This window comes from Hibiscus syriacus, unplaced genomic scaffold, assembly GCF_006381635.1.
Source record: "Hibiscus syriacus cultivar Baekdansim isolate YM2019G1 unplaced genomic scaffold, ASM638163v2 tig00110160_pilon, whole genome shotgun sequence".
NCBI classification, from domain to species: domain Eukaryota; kingdom Viridiplantae; phylum Streptophyta; class Magnoliopsida; order Malvales; family Malvaceae; genus Hibiscus; species Hibiscus syriacus.
The window spans coordinates 341,739-360,228 of record NW_024062608.1 but is presented as its reverse complement, the minus strand read 5'-3'; the positions used below and the strand labels follow the sequence as shown (position 1 = coordinate 360,228).

The following is an 18,490-nucleotide window of genomic DNA, read 5'->3' as shown; positions in this document are numbered from 1 at the left end:
AATTTTCTTTAAAATTTTCAGATGGCAATCATTCTTTACATTTTCTTACATTTATACATTTATTTATTTCATAAATTTACTATATTCTTTCGGAAATATGTCCGACTTATTAATGCAGGTGTCACCATGTTAATAGCATGTTTATTCCTAAATTTAATCGAGAGATAAATTTAGAGCAACCTATATGTCTGGAAGAAATCAATGGGTGTGAGGATGAACTGGAATGTAATGTTCCTACTGAACTATTAAGATTGGTAGAAAAAGAAGACAAACAAATTCTACCCCACAAAGAAGAGATTGAGACTGTGAATTTGGGAACAGATGAAGAAATGAAAGAGGTGAAAATTGGTACTACTCTGACAATCCAGATAAAACAAGAATTGATAAATCTCCTTCAAGAGTTCAAAGATATCTTTGCCTGGTCTTATCAAGATATGCCTGGTTTAAGCACAGATATAGTGATGCACAAGCTTCCAATCAATCCAGAATATAAACCGGTCCAACAAAAGCTCAGACGAATGAGGCCAGAAATGTTGTTGCAAATCAAAGAAGAAGTGATGAAACAGATCAATGCAGGTATCCTACAGGCATCTAAATACCCAGAATGGGCAGCCAACATTGTTCCCGTACCAAAGAAAAATGGGAAAGTTCGAATGTGCGTGGATTACAGAGATCTCAACAAAGCTAGTCCAAAAGATAGCTTTCCATTACCCCACATAGACACATTGGTGGACAATACTGCAGGACACGCATGGTTTTCTTTTATGGATGGCTTTTCAGGATATAATCAGATAAAAATGAATCCTGAAGACATGGAAAAAACAACATTTGTAACCATGTGGGGCACATTCTGTTATAAAGTGATGCCATTTGGATTGAAAAATGCAGGGGCAACATATCAAAGAGCCATGGTAACTTTGTTTCATGACATGATGCACAAAGAGATTGAAGTATATGTAGATGACATGATTGCCAAATCCCGAACTGAAGAAGAACATATTCAAAATCTGAGAAAGCTTTTCCAGAGATTGAGGAAATATCAATTAAAGCTCAACCCCGCTAAATGCACTTTTGAGGTAACTTCTGGAAAACTTTTGGGATTTGTGGTCAACAAAAAAGGAATCGAGATTGATCCAGATAAAGTAAAAGCAATTCAAGATCTTCCACCACCCAATACAAAAAAAGAAGTTCGAGGCTTTTTGGGAAGATTAAATTATATATCTCGGTTCATTTCTCAATTAACTGACAAATGTGATCCAGTGTTCAAATTACTTCGAAAGAACAATCTTGAAGTCTGGAATGAAGAATGTCAAGAAACTTTGGATATTATTAAGAAATATTTATCCAATGCCCCAATTTTAGTATCACCAATGCCTGATATACCATTAATTCTCTACTTGACGGTCTTCGAAAATTCGATGGGATGTGTACTAGGACAGCATGATGAATCTGGAAGAAAAGAAAAAGCTATTTATTATCTGAGCAAGAAATTTACTGATTGTGAAATTCGATATCCACCAATACAAAAATTATGTTGTGCCTTGGTGTGGGCTACTCGAAGACTCAGACAATATATGTTATACCATACTACTTGGCTGATATCAAAACTTGATCCTTTGAAATTCTTAATGGAATCACCAGCTTTGACAGGCAGAATGGCTAGATGGCAGATGTTATTATCTGAGTTTGATATTGTATATGTCAACCAAAAAGCGATAAAAGGAAGTGTCATAGCTGATTTTCTGGCCAGTCGTGTATCAAATGATTATCAGCCTTTGAGTTTCAATTTTCCTGATGAAGATTTGTTGTGTATATCCATGAATGAAGAAGTCAGAACAAATGATGCATATGCATCTTGGAAGCTTTACTTTGACGGAGCATCCAATGCTTTGGGACGAGGAATCGGGGCAGTGTTAATTTCTCCAGAAAATGTTTATTATCCCTTTACAAGTAGACTAGAGTTCTTTTGCACTAATAACATGGCGGAATATGAAGCTTGTGTCATGGGATTGAAAGCAGCTATAGAAAGAAAAATCAAATGTCTCAAAATATATGGAGATTCATCGTTAGTGGTGTATCAATTGCGAGGAGAATGGGAAACAAAAGATCCTAAATTGTTGGAATATCGAAATTTTACTCTCAAATTAGTGAAAGAATTTAAGAAATTCACCTTCAATTATCTCCCTAGAGAAGAAAATCAAATGGCAGACGCTTTGGCTACATTAGCTGCTATGTTTCAAGCAACTAAGAAAGTTGATATGATGCCAATCAAAATGAAAGTATATGAAATTCCTGCACATTGTTATAGTGTGGAAGAAGAGGTAGATGGTAAACCATGGTATCATGATATTCTGCAATATATCAAAAATCAAAGTTATCCACCAAATGCATCGGAAATTGATAAAAGAACCTTGAGAAGAATGGTTGCTGGATATTTTCTTGATGGCGAGATTATGTATAGAAGAAGAAATGATCAAATGCTATTGAGATGTTTAAATACCAGCGAAGCTAAAAGCATCATTGAAGAGGTACACAGTGGAATATGTGGAACACATGCAAATGGTCTTTCCATGGCCAAAAAAATAATGAGATATGGATACTATTGAGCTACCATACACACAGATTGTATTGACTATGCAAGGAAATGTCATAAATGCCAGATATATGCAGACAAGATTCATGTACCCCCATCTCCTTTACATGTAATGACAGCACCCTGGCTATTTTCTATGTGGGGAATAGATGTCATTGGAGCAATCACACCAAAAGCATCGAATGGACATTGCTTCATCCTTGTGGCAATTGATTATTTTACCAAATGGGTTGAAGCTGCTTCATATGCCAATATTAAGAGGTCCACAGTCTGCAAATTCATAAAGAAAGAGATAGTTTGCCGGTATGGCCTACCCGAAAGGATCATTACAGATAATGCTCTGAACCTGAACAACAAAATGATGACCGAACTTTGTGCACAGTTTAAGATCAAACATGCAAACTCAGTGGCATATCGTCCAAAGATGAATGGGGCAGTTGAAGTAGCAAACAAGAACATCAAGAGAATCATTACAAAGACCACTGAAACTTACAAAAATTGGCACGAGAAGTTACCTTTTGCTCTATACGCATACCGAACTACTGTTCGAACATCTACTGGGGCAACGCCTTTTTCTTTAGTCTATGGGATGGAAGCAATCTTACCAATTGAAGTTGAGATTCCATCGCTTCGAATATTGAGAGAAATAAAATTGGATGAATCTGAATGGATCCAAGCTAGATTTGATCAATTGAACCTTATTGAGGAGAAAAGATTGAAAGCTATTTGCCATGGACAGATGTATCAGAAACGGATGATGAAGTCTCATGACAAAAAAGTACATCCAAGAGAATTCCAAGAAGGTGATCTAGTACTAAAAAAGATTTTTCCTATACATAAAGATTTCCGTGGGAAATGGATGCCTAATTGGGAAGGGCCATACGTTGTGAAAAAGGCCTTTTCCGGAGGAGCGTTGATCTTGGCAGAAATGGATGGAAAAATTCTGAGAAATCCAATAAACTCAGATTCTGTCAAGAAATATTATGCTTAATAATAAAAAAAAGAGAAAAGAAAAAAAAGAAAAGAAAGAAAAAAGAAAAAGGGGGGTCAAGATGAAAACCCACAAAGGGCATCTTGTAACCAAAGGAAGGATTTGAGTTGAAAACCTGAAAAGGCGGCTCAAATGCAGGTTGGTATTAGGCATCTGGCAATTGAACTCTCTTAAGATTTTGACAGTTTGGGAGAAACTTCACATCTACAAGCATTTTGACAACGTTTGAGATCTTCCAGATAAAAGCTTACATCATTTCTCTAAATTATGTCAACTTGATTAATTTAGAAATACTTATGCTAATAATTTGTTGAGACATTTGAATTTTTATCATTCTTATGCTTGCCATAACTTTGAATACAATTCTATCTATTTCAAGTTCAATTTATTTGAGATTCAATTTATTTTCTAAAATTCAATTTATTCTTTTATTGAATTAACATAATTTTGAAATAAGTTAAAGATTTCTGAATATCACTTTATGTTAATACCTTTTAAAAGCATGGAATACAAACTAAGCAAATCATCACCATCTTAAAGCCATGAACAATAAGGTTGTTATGCTGGATGCCACTGACAACAAAGTTGAGTCCATTAAATCTATTCATCAATTGCTCCAACCGATCATCATTCAGTTCTTGCACATCTGTTTTCAAAAATGCCAAGACAGTAAAAGGCAACTTCTGCATCATGGATCCCAGAGAAAAGAGACAGGACATGGATACCACCATGGAACATGTCTCTATACAGATCCTCGTGTATGGTTTTTAGGGAAACTTAGAAGCATTTCCACCTCATCAGGCTCAAGTGGAGCAACTTTATTCCTTCCAACCCATACTAGATTCCATTTTCAGCACTCATCAAGAACATACTTCTGGACACTCGAATGTGGCTCATTGTCATAAGCTTCAAGAGCCTTAAAGATCATTTCTGTCAATTTGACACTTCCTGTACATGTTTATAAACAGTTCAACTTTGTTCTTAGATTCCAAGAAAGCCATCATTTCTTTGTCAATGGAAAAGTATCAGCACATGGAGGAAGCAGAATAAGAGAAGATTTGTTCTTAATTGGAAGAATTATGAATATAGCCTTTTTTAGTGTAGTAGCATGAAAATGCTTCGAATCTACAAAGTCTGGCTCTACATCTAATAAGTACTGTGATATCCCAGTCCAAACATTAACTGGAACAAATGCAATGTGCTCATAGTATCTTCTGGAAGTGTTCTTTGAGTTATCTGATCTGGTTTGGCAGAATCAATCATTGAAATTGGAAGATGAATGTGCTCATAGCATCTTCTGGAAGTGTTCTTTGAGTTATCTGATCTGGTTTGGCAGAACCAATCATTGAAATTGGAAGATGAATATGCTCATAGTATCTTCTGGAAGTGTCCTTTGCGTTATCTGATCTGGTTTGGCAGAACCAATCATTGAAATTGGAAGATGAATATGCTCATAATATCTTCTGGAAGTGTCCTTTGAGTTATCTGATCTGGTTTGGCAGAATCAATCATTGAAATTAGAAGATGAATATGCTCATAGCATCTTTTGGAAGTGTTCTTTGAGTTATCTGACCTGGTTTGGCAGAACCAATCATTGAATTTAGAAGAGTAATATGCTCATAGCATCTTCTGGAAGTGTTCTTTGAGTTATCTGATCTGGTTTAGTAGGAACCACAGAACCAATCATTGGAATTAAAAGATGAACTGCATGATCGTCTTCATTAAGAAGTTTCTTTTAAAGCTTCTTTTGCTTATTTCCTTTCCAAAAAAAACATAGCCCAAGTTTCGCCTTTGCTTGTAATTGGGATCATTGCATAATGGCTTCCCATCTTTTACCGGAAGAAATGTGTCGGCAGCCTTAGTCATTTGAGCATCACATATAAAATTTGTCAATTTTGCAATTGATGAATCTGGACCACATCTCTCCATGGCTATTGAAGCTTCAGCCTCTGAGAATCCCATTTTTGTCAAGTATAATAGTTTATTCCCCTCATCAGAATCAGAATTCAAGATTTCTTGGTATTAAAAGAACTATCGATATCTGTGAAATCATCTTGAAAGGACATTTCATAATCAGATGAGTTGTTATCAGAATCAACATGTCACATGCAGGCAAGCTTTGCAGGAGCCCATACTATTGAGTTTTATTCTCAAGAGATTTTGTGACATTATATTTACATTTGTCAAAGATGATAGATTCTCTGATATGAAGAAGAAAGATTTATTGGGTTTCTACAATTGAAGAAATACTCAATTCACCAATCTGAAATCAAATAAACTTAACATTCATGCATCATATTTAGGTGTTTGCAAAAATAGGTTCATTTTCATTCATTTTCATCCATACTGAATTTTTAATAGGAATTTCAAAGATTTTAGCAAAGATTTAAATCCATCATTCAATGGATCAACTTTTCCAGTTCGAGTTCATAATGAGAAGAACTCATTTGAAGAAGGAAGAAGAAATTCATAATGAGAAGAATTTGTTTAACCTTTTGTTTAAATTCATCATTTGATGGATTAACATTGCCAGGTAGAGTTCATAATGAGAAGAACTCGTCATCTGAAGAAAGAAGAAGAAATTCATAATGAGAAGAAGTTGTTCAATCTTTTGCTCAAATCCATCATTTGATGAATCAACTTTTCCAGAGAAAGTTCATAATGAGAAGAACTCATATGAAAAAGGAAGAAGAAATTCATAATGAGAAGAATTTGTTCAACCTTTTGTTTAAATTCATCATTTGATGGATTAACATTGCCAGGTAGAGTTCATAATGAGAAGAACTCGTCATCTGAAGAAAGAAGAAGAAATTCATAATGAGAAGAATTTGTTCAATCTTTTGCTGAAATCCATCATTTGATGGATCAACTTTTCCAGAGAAAGTTCATAATGAGAAGAACTCATCTGAAGAAGGAATAAGAAGTTCATTATAAGAATAATTTGTTCAACCTTTTGTTTAAATTCATCATTTGATGGATTAACATTGCCAGGTAGAGTTCATAATGAGAAGAACTCGTCATCTGAAGAAAGAAGAAGAAATTCATAATGAGAAGAATTTGTTCAATCTTTTGCTCAAATCCATCACTTTATGGAGAAGCTTTTCCAGAGAAGTTCATAATGAGAAGAATTCATCTGAAGAAGAAGAAGTTCATAATAAGAAGAGCTTGTTCAACTTTTTGCATAATTCTATCACAGAAGGAGATAGATTAGCATCAGCCTTTCCAGAGAAAGTTCATAATGAGAAGAGCTTATTTAACCTTTTGAATGACTCTATCACAGAAGGAAATAGGTCAACATCATCCCCAGCAGAAGGTTCATAATGAAAAGAACTCATCTGAAGAAAGAGAAGAATTTATTCAACATCTCCATCATAGTCAAGTGAATTCAAATGGATAAAAAAATATTATTATCTTTTCATCTTTACTCTATTCTTGTTAACACAAGAATGAGCAAAGAGGGGCAGCTGAAGATATTATTTTTTTCTCCATTTACTATTATTATTATTTATTATTATTATTATGATTATTATTATTATTATTATTTTTATTATTATTTTATTATTACAAACGGGCCAAGTCTGGCCCAACCAGTTAACCCAAATACAATGGCCCAACCAGTTAACCCAAATGTGTAACCCTAAACCCGTTTAGGGTTTGTATCTAAACCCCAGCCGCCATCATCCATCCACCGTTGGATCTGGCATGATCCAACGGTCCAAGAACCTCCAGATGCAAACCCTAGGGTATGATACCCTAGGGCCACGCGGCCGCCGCAGCTGCCCTCGCCATCTCCACCGCTGCCACGTCCCAACCGAAGGCTCCAGAAGCTCCAACGCCAGCCGTCCAGGCTATGGCTATGAGGTGAGTCACCACTGGGAGTCCGGTGACTCACCGAAGGGTATTCTTTTACCCGGTCCGATGGCCACACCGGTGATGGCTATAAAGCCATCACCCCAATCTGCAAGCAAAAACATAGAAGAACGGAGAGAGGAGAGACCACAACTGAGACAGAGAGAGACAGAAAACAGAGAGCAAATGTCCTACAACCAGCAAAAACCAAAACAGAAAGGAAAAGAAAAGAAAGGAGCTTACCGAGGAAGCCACCGGACCCCTTCAAACGTCATCAAAACCTTCGGAAACCGAAGGTACTTCTTTAGATTCTCTTCGATCAAAAGCTATTTAGGAAAAAGGAGCACCGGAACCGTCCTTAGGACGGTCCGATCTATCTAATAGTGTAAAAATAAAGTTTTCCGGCCACCGGATGCGGTGGCCGGCGGTGAGGGTCACGGCGGCAGACGGTTGTCGTCCGGTGACCGGCTTCCCTCTGATGAGGGAAGCTAGAGAGAGGCGAGAGAGAAATCTCTCTCTCAGTTTAAGAGAGAGAAGAGAGAAATGAGAAATGAGATGCTGGCCCTTCGGGCCAGCCAGCATAGGGTATTTATACCCTCTCTTAAACGGCGTCGTTTAAGGGAGGACATGTGCGTAATTTGGTAAAGGTTAAACCCTTTTCGCAGCCATCCTAACTTGTAATCTTTACATTTTAGTCACTAAATCAATTTATAATCCTTTTAATTCGGTTCTTTAATTTTAATTTTATTTATTTTAGTCCTTTGTATTAAAATAATATATTTAGGAAATAACAGATTTAATCCCTTAATTTTAATAAGTAATATTTTAATCCCTAGTTTATATTTTTAATTTATTTTAATCTGATATTTCGAATTTTAGATAAATTTATTTTAGTCACTAAATTAATAAAATAAGAAAATAGCATGTTTAATCCCTATAATTTTGATTAATTATAAATTAGGTTTTTAATTTTAATTTTACTATAATTTAGTCACTTATTTTAAATGTTTTTTATTTTTATTGCTTTTAAATATATAGTTCTAAATTGTATTTTTATTATTTTAATGTTACTTATATACATTTAAATATTTTTATTATTATTATGTAGTCATAAACATATATAATAAATAAATATTTATTTTTCAATAAATTATTTTTAACATTTATTTTTTTTAATATCGAAGAAAAGGGAAGTCTTAATACAACTGGATGTCCTATTTTGGTATTTTAAAATTAAATATAATAAAAATTATTACTTAATTTTATTCAGATTAATATTTATTAATATCAAAGAAAAGAGCTGTCTTAAGACACCTAGAAGTCCTTTTCTGATATTTCTAAATATTTTCTAAATATTTTTTAAATAATATGATTATAAATTAAATATATTTTGAATTTTTAAAATTTTTAATAATAGAGACAATTTATAATTAAAAAGTACCAATTTTGGGCGTTGTAGGGGTGCTAATCCTTCCCTAAACGTAACCGACCACGAATCCCTTTTTATTATTAAAAAGAACGAATTTTTGGTTATAAACGCAGATCAGTTCATCTTTTAACTGATGTTTTCTTAAAAACTCTGTTAAAAGATAATTTTTAGGTATTCGACCTACCTGACCCAAAAGGCCGATGGCGACTTCCAAATTATTTTCAAAACCATTTATTCACATAAATTTTCCCGCCAAGTAAAAAATTCGTGCCCGGACGAAAACCGGTTACGACAGGATATATAGTACCAACCTCTCAAATTACATTCTCATGCCCTTACACAACAAAATCCTTGAGGATAACTCGATATTATATCGATCATTTTCAGTTGTTGTAACATTTATTACATCATCTTCTAAAAGAATATCGTCTTCAAGGTTCCAGTAAGGATAAAGGAGGCTCGAAGGTCAGCTACAGATATTCAAGTTGCATCATCAGCGCTTAAACTTTAACATCTTTAAAATTTTCGAACTTAATTTTTTGAATTTGGTGACTAAAAATCCATTCCAATAACTAAAATATTTATCTTAATTATTAAGGAAGTATGTTTAATCAGATTAAAAGATGATTTGATTCAAACTTCAATTGAAAATCAATCAGTGAAATTTAGAGTTTTGTGACCAAATTGAAATAATAGTAAAAATGGAAGTTTTACATGTGAAATTTTCCAAAAAGAAATATTAGTGGAAAATATGGGAAAATGAATCTATATGCGATATTTGATTACATATATAGAAATTTGGAAAATGGTAATTAGTATTAGTGTTCATGTCATGCATATTAGTTTTCAAATTAAAATTACGATTTTGGAGCTAAAGTGTTAATGAATTGTTTAATTATTTTTAAAGTTAAAGAAAATTTGGTGGAAACTTGTAGAGTAAGGAGAAAGTTTGGGGTTATACCGTGCAGCAGTCTTAATATACGGCTAAGGAAAGACATTACCGATTTTATTATTATTCTTTTAACATAAAACCGGTCGAAGAAAAAGATTTTTTTCATGTAAGTATAGTAAAATTATTCAAATAATATTGTGGATTTTTTTTTCATAATGACTATTGTTCTGTCTCAAGCGAGACAACTATCACAATTTATTTTATCAAATAGAGATCTTTGTTATGTTGCAGGGAAGTTGCATGGTGTTGGATGAAGCAAATAATTAAAAAATAAATATTTTTTAGAAAAAATATTCTATACTTGGGAGATATTGAAGAGTGGTTGAGATTTTATGATAACCGCATGGATTTATTATTGATTTACCCCTTATTTTTTCCTTATAAATGTCAAACTATACTTCACTATTTGATACATCAATTCCTTAATTTTTTTTCTCTACAATTACCTTCTTCTTTATCTTCAAAAAGAGCAATTTCAAGCGAGATCCATTTCCTTATTTCGGGTATACGAAATCTAGAAAATTGTGTTAACCTTGGGGTAACATCCACTTTCGGGATTACACCAATCCGGATGAAATTCCTTCTAAGACAATGATTACACGACACAATAATTATATCGTCTTTATTTATTTATTTACTAATTTATTTATGGATAAACTACAGAATTTGTCACTTTTGTTTCTGTTTTATAAACGTATGGTCACTCGATTCAAAAAACATAAGTTTTAGTCACTTACGTTATCATTTTTATTAAGATTTGGTCATTGAAACTTTAGTTGTCGTGAGTTTGATAACATGACACGTTAGTAAAAAGATTTAAATTTTATTTGAATCCTTGAACTTTAGATAAATTATCATGGATCTTTTTATAAATCCAAAATAATTTAGGGATAAAATTTAAATTTACCCATTTTCCCATATGTTTTCTTCCCCAACCCTAACTTCGCCGCCGCTTCCCATGCTTCATCTCTAAACCATTTGTAACGCATCAACAAAATCTTCACAATACCCTTCATGGATGCTGTCCATGGATGCTGTCCATAAATTGTGGTTTATCCATTTTCCATCCAATTTTATCTTCTAGATGTATTTATCAGATGATAACTCAAACATGAACACCATGAAGGAAGACAAAGCTGGATGCTCGCAGCATAAGTTAACAAGGAGCTAAATAGAAGAGAAGCAAACAAATATATACGAGTGGGAAAGTTTTATGACAATATTAGTAACATTTCCAAATTGATAATCCCCTAACAAACAGTTTTTAATGGAAGTTGACAAATATATATGAACCAGCTAAAGCTCCAAGTCTCAATAATTCCGAAGGCCAAAATCATTTTTGTTATGTACGACCTCTTTTTTTTTAGAGTAGAGATATACTTGTTATGTACAACCTCAAGCTTCTCAAAAGGGGACGTCTAAATTCCATTAAAGCAACTATTAATAAAATACTCGGCCCAAGACTGGGGCACAAGGCATAGTTCTCTACTTCTAAGATCTTCTTTTCCTTCTTTCGAACCCTGCAGATAAGATGAAAAAAATGCAGTTTTTATCTGTCAATAATGGATTCCTAGTATATTTTATGTTTGTGTTTATCTTTATTGAGATAGCTTGGGATTTTTCCTACCATTTGCGTTGTTCTTTAAAGCTTGGTTTCTGATGGTTTCAAAAATGGCACACTCAATGTCTGCAAAGGAAATGGAAGAGAAAAAACATATTCAGGGTCCCAGAGCTACTATATTACTTATGTGTGAATATAGTAGTAAAAGGAAATAAAATAACCCAAAGAGAGTAAAAGAGAAGAAAATACCTCAACTTGGTCATGGAGGAACTGGATGTACCCAATGGCTTCTGTTAACACTGAAGCAGTATCTGTCTGGCAATCACCCCATGCATAAACTTAGATATATGAGTATGGCTAAATCAATATTTTAATTATATATATATATATATATATATACAATTTTTAAAAGTAAAAATCTTTCTTATCCCATTCAGTCTTAGTTGGATGGTAATGAGGCAGTAACATGGTGAGAAATGTACCCTGGCAAATGGTGCCACCAGCTTCTAAGTGCTGCAACCCTGTCTCCTAGTTTCTCGTTTCTAACCTATAGTTTAAAAACCAAGGTCCAAACTTGTGATAAATTGAAGAAAGACAAAAGGAAGCTAAAAAATGGAAGCACTGGTAACAGTAGTATCACCTTTAACGTTAGGCATGGCGATTGTGACATTGAGGACCGATGCTTCTTAGCATCGGTATGGGAGTCCCCTGTCTCAGAAAAGCTACAAGGTCTCTTTGTGCTTGTTGATCCACTAACAAAGGCTGATACCTTTTATGGTGATAAAAAGAAAATGTTAAAAGTAATCAATGGAAATAGTTTGGAAGAATGACCATGTGTAGTAGATTAAACTGAAAAAGGAACTCTTTCAGTTTTGATGAGCTTTTAAATGCATAAAAAAAAAAGGAACTATGTATAAATATGAATAAGATTGAAATATACAGAGACATACTTTGGAGCTGGGTGATGGACTACCATTGCTTTCTCTTTTGAGATCATGGCCCATAAGCACATTTCTGCTTAATTTTCAAGGAATTTCGACAAAAGACCAATCGCAACTTCCACCATCATACGTAGCGGTTAAAAGATCCAAGGATTTCAAGTTTAAATCCAAAGAGTTTGAAATCAATGTGGAACACATATCTGTGGTAGAAATGTTTGTACTTGGAAATATATGATTGAAATCATATCTGCTGGCTGCCGCGGTTCTCAAACATGGGGACTGTCCATTAGCATTAGTTTACAAGTTTCCTCTCCCTGCAACTGCAAAGTCTCATTCACTTCTTTAAACTTCGAGGTTGCCAAGAAACTTTAACCAGCTTCACTTTGCTAGTGAAAAGCCCTATAAGTGTTGTGTGTGTGTGTGTGTATAGTAATATATTGGAATAAGTTTCTCTTTTTGTCTTCTCTATTACTTCCACAATCACATAGATGGATGAGACATGACTGGAATCCTTCTTTTGGAATTGCATTGAGGTACTCAAAGGAAGGGTCTGAACTCGGAAAGAGGAAAATTCTGTTCGAAAATGCTCTTTTCTTTTCAATCAAAGACCTAATATCAGCAATATATATTATATATAGGCATATTGTAGGGTTATCATTCTAAAAGTTAAAAAGTTTGTACTATTTAAAGGTCTAGCTTTATACCCATTTTTTGTCCTTTCTCTAATTTGTTGAATTAAGTAAATAATCAGAATTTGTTTAAATTATGATTTTTTTAATAGAATAAGATACAAATTTTAAAAGGTAAAGTAACAAAGTGGCTGTAGTTTAGTGGTAAGAATTCCACGTTGTGGCCGTGGAGACCTGGGCTCAAATCCCAGCAGCCACAAAAGCATTTTTTACCCAATTTCTCTTTGGTCGTCAAAGGTAAAACCACAAGTTGGTTCGAGCCAATATCGATAAATACATATACATACGTATATGGTTGCGTTGGCCGAAGGTTCCTACAAATCTTCATGATTGTCGGTACCCGTCTTGTTTTGAGATATTCTTTCATTTGTGAAAGGTACCTGCACAACAAATCTTGTTTGAATAATTAACACATGATCCACACCTAAATAATATATTTTATCCATTCCGTATGCAATTCTCACAAAATAATTAAATTTTCGGATTAAGTTTGGAGACGTGATTTCGTTCATAGTTAGTTTTTTTTAATGTCATTTGACTTTAAATTTACGGTTTAACGATGATCTTTTAGTAGTTTAATAATTTTTTGTGGTTCGTTTGTCAATGCAATCAGTTTTTTCAGTATCTATTTTTGTTTGAGTTTTTTGGTTGAATTTTTAACTTTTTTCTTATATGGTCTTTGTATGATCTCAATAGACTAATTTAATGTATGAGTGGTTACAAAAATATCATAATTATGTTTTTTTTATGATTTTGATTGTAAATCTTCATTGTAATTTTAGATATTTTCTCTTTTTTAATAAAATTTACAATATGCATTAAAAACTATAAAATTTATAGTATTAATCTATTAATATATTAAAATTATTTATATAAATATATGATATTTAGACACATATAATAAACATATGTAGAATAAAATATAAATGGTCGGTCTGATATTTCGAATTATTTTTTTCATATAGAATATGTCGTTGAATAAGATGATTCAAGGACAAGCAAAGGCAAGAATGTGTGCAAAACAAATATCCATTTCTCGTTTATTTCGTTTAAATATAACTAATAAAAAAACTTAAGGCTCGTTTGGCTTTTAAAAGCATTTTTTCTTTTTAGAAAATAAATTTTATTTTAATTTTTTAAATCAGAAAATTTGTTTGGTTAGTATAAATGGAAATTTGAATTCAAAAATAAAATAGTGAAAATATATTTGGTATCAAATTTTTTAAGATAGAGATGAACAAATAGTTATTAAATAATTATATTCAAATAAAATTATTAAAAAATTATTACATAAATTTAACATGTGAGTTATGCAAAAATAAAAGAATAAAATTAATAAAAAATTTCATAACACAAAAGTATTATTAAAATAATATATATATATATATATATATAGTGATATTTAAGTCCTCAAACTTTTGAAAAAAGTACTATAATGTTTTTTAAAAAAATCAATCTAACCATTTGACCAAATCAAATATTGATGGGTAGTTCTGCTGTGCGGCGGTTAAAAAATGACTAAAAAATAGCGTGATCGGTTAAAATTTTGATCGATAATGTTATATCATTTAACCGAAAATATTATCAAGTACAATAACATATTAGGTAGCGCTTATATAATGTAATAGGTAGCACTTATATAATGTAATAGGTAGCGCTTATATAATAAAATAGGCATTTAACCGGAAATATTATCAAGTACAATAACATATTAGGTAGCTCTTATATAATGTAATAGGTAGCACTTATATTGACCTATTTTTGAAGTAAATCGGTATATTTATACCGGTAACTTTTCAAATTTACCTATTACATTATTATTATCGGTTACGATGTTTTTTAGATCGATACAATTTTAAATGTATCGACACTTTATGCTTGCACCTGGTTGGGCACTCATATTTCATTCTGGAAAAAAGTATTGACACAAACTAACAACGAGTCGATACATTATTTAGACCTATTCTCTCATAAAACCGGTATATTTATACTGGTTATATTGAAAATTTACCTATTACATTATACTTATGGGTTTCGATGTTTCCGGGATCGATACTTTTTATAAATGTATCGACACTTTATGGTTGCACCCTTTTTGGTATTCATTCTGGACCAAAAGTATTGACACAAATTTAGCAAGTGTCGATATTTGATGCTGACCTATTTTATCATAAAACCGGTATATTTATATCGGTTACATTGTAAATTTACCTAATACATTATAATTATCGGTTTCGATATTTTTGGGATCGATACTTTTAATAAATGTATCGACACTTTATGCGTGCACCTCGTTTGTGCATTCATCCTGGACAATAAGTATCGACACAAATTACACAAGTGTCGATACATTATGTTGACCTATTTTCTAATTAACCGGTATATTTATATCGGTTACATTGTTAATTTACCTATTACATTATAATTATTGGTTTTGATGTTTTTTGGGTCGATACTTGTATAAAATGTATCGACACATATTTAGGTAGTTATTGTACATACCTAAATATGTACTACGAATTTAATGTTGTACCCACCCTTTAACTACCACTACCAATACCACATCCTATTGAAAGCAGCACTACTGAAACATGTTTAATGAACCTTTGCTTACATCTCCATCAACTCCGGGACCACTGAACTTGCACAACAAAATTTTTGCCATGGATCATACTGATGCAGACAATGTTAAGCCAACCAAGGAATGTTATGAAGTACATAATGTTGATGAATCTGACAGATTGGTTGGTCAGCTCTTCTGTTCACGTGATCAAGCTTGGTACTTTTACAAGGGATTCGCACGGGAACATGAGTTTAGTGCACGTAAGGCAACAAAATGGCTTGACGTGGAAGGGAATGTGAAGACACAAGAATTTTGTTGTTCCAAAGAAGGGTTTCGAGCATCAAAAGTCAATATTGTTAATCGTCAACGTGCTCATACGCTAGTCACAAGAACATGATATAAGGCTAGAGTCGTAGTTACATCAACAAATACAAACGATCAGTGGGTTATAAGTAAATCTTATCAGGAACATAATCATGCATTGTGCACACCTGCTATGACACCATTTATGCGTTCTAATAGAGCTGTAAGTAAGGATGATATCGATGAGGCAACAACATTGAAAGAGGTCGGTGTTGGCACGTCACAAGTAATGAACTATTTAACGCAGCAGGCAGGGGGCTATCATAATGTTGGATTTAGACATAAAGATCTCTACAATGCACTTCAAAGAGGTAAAGCAAAGGAAATCGTCGATGGGGATATGAATACGCTTATTGCCTACTTTGATTATAAGAAACATGATGATCCTGGGTTTTTTGTGACATACTCGGTAGACGAATCAGGGGCATTGTATAATCTTATTTGGTCGGATTCTATATCGAGATCAGATTACACATGCTTCGGTGATGTAATTACGTTCGACACAACATACAAAGATAATTTGTATGGTCGACCAATTATGCCTATTGTCGGTGTCAATCATCACCGTAACACAATTGTGTTTGCCACTGCCATAATCGCTGACGAGACGTCTCAATCTTTCTAGTGGGTGCTACAGAATGTTTTAGAAGCCATGATGAATAAATCACCTATTTCAGTTGTCACCGATGGGGATAGGGCAATGCAAAGGGCTATCAAATTTGTTATCCCTTATGCTAAGCACAAATTATGTTCTTGGCATCTTTCTCGCAATACACAAGCTAACATTGGTGACCCAAAATTTATAGCAGCATTCTCAAAATGCATGGCTTCCTGGTGGACAACCGAGGAATTTGATATTCAATGGCGTTCGGTTGTTTTAGAATTCAACGTCGAAAAGCATCCATGGGTGATTGAGAAGGGAAATATATGACACTTATGGGCACAAGCATATCTAACCGGTCATTTCTTTGCCAATATTCGCTCAACACAAAGGTGCGAGTCTATGAATGCTTCACTAGCAATTGCACTGAAACACAAGAAGACATATTTAGATATTGTTCATGCAATTGAAGATGGAATTAGTAGAATGCGTATGAACGAGTTGAAAGCGGATTAATTAAGTTCCCATACGAAGCCCTTCCAGATCACAAAACTGTTCGACCTTGAAAGCCATGCTGCTGTGATTTTTACCTGCGAATCTTTTCGTGCGTTCCAAGATGAACTTCTACGGGAGACATTGTACCAGATTGAGGCAGAGATTCAGTTCATATCAGATGAATGTCAACATTATATTTTGTCAAAGTACAAAGAAAAAAATAGAACATTTGAAATTAGTTTTGATTCTCATACGAAAACCCTAATTTGCTCCTGCAAAAAATTCGAGACCGTTGGACTTCCGTGTCGCCATCAACTTCCCATTTTGAAGCACTTGGATTACACATATTTGACCGAGACTTTGATTCAAAGTAGGTGGACTAATGATGCGAAAGCTTCTGCACCCAGTTATGTTGACTTGAATGTGTCTCCAGAAGTTATGCAAATGGCACGGTTCGCTGCTCTACGTTCAACGTCAAGTAGGTTATTCTACATTGCATCAAAGACAGACGAGTCTTTAAAAACCGCAAGAGATGAAATGAAAAGACTAATAGAAGAATTAGAAAACTCGTTTGGTTTGAATGATTCAGTCAATCAGAGCATTGTAGTAAACAACGTTCGTGACCCTCAACGAAAACAACACAAGCGAAAAGAAGTACCGAAGAACAAGGTCGAGAAGATAATTAGGCAATGTGGGTACTGCAACGGTGAGGGACATAACAAACTAACATGTCCTCAAGTCAAGCTCAGTTTGAGTATAATATAAATTATACAAAATTAACCCTATATTTACAAAATTTACTCTCTTAGTCTATTTTTATTGTGGATTATGAGACCGTTTAATATTTCATCCGCATCATCACATAAATACCAAACAATCTGTAGAGTATAGTCTCCCGTAATCATGACCAAAATCAGATCTGTAACTGGGATTATCCAGGTTAATCATGTTGACAGCATAGCCAATAAAACCTGGGGTTTATTTACAAAGTGTCGATACATATTGTAGACATATTCTCTCATAAAACCGGTATATTTGTACCGGTTACATTGTAAATTTACCTATTACATTATAATTATGGGTTTCGATATTTTTGGGATCGACACTTTTTGAAAATATATCGATACTTTATGCGTTCACCCTTTTTGGCATCCATTATGGACAAAAATTATCGACACAATATTAAGAAGTGTCGATACATATTATAGATCTATTCTCTCATAAAACCGATATATGTATACCGGTTATATTACAAAATTACCTATTATATTATAATTATGGATTTCGATGTTTTTGGGATCGACACTTTTAATAAATGTATCGACACTTTATGCGTGCAACCCTTTTGGATCGACACTCTATAAAAATGTATCGACACTTTGTAGGTTCACCCTTTTTGGCATCCATTCTGGACAAAAAGTATCGACACAATACTAATAAGTGTTGATAAATGTTGTAGACGT

General features: G+C 33.5%; 1 non-coding gene and 1 pseudogene across 1 annotated transcript; one reads left to right on the top strand and one right to left on the bottom strand.

Moving 5' to 3' along the window:
• Positions 1 to 11,232: 11,232 nt before the first annotated feature.
• Positions 11,233 to 13,024, bottom strand: LOC120216478 (annotated as a pseudogene).
• Positions 13,025 to 13,132: 108 nt separating this feature from the next.
• On the top strand, positions 13,133 to 13,204 carry TRNAH-GUG. The gene has a single exon. It is a non-coding gene; the product is annotated as a tRNA-His (tRNA).
• The last annotated feature ends 5,286 nt before the right edge of the window (positions 13,205 to 18,490 follow it).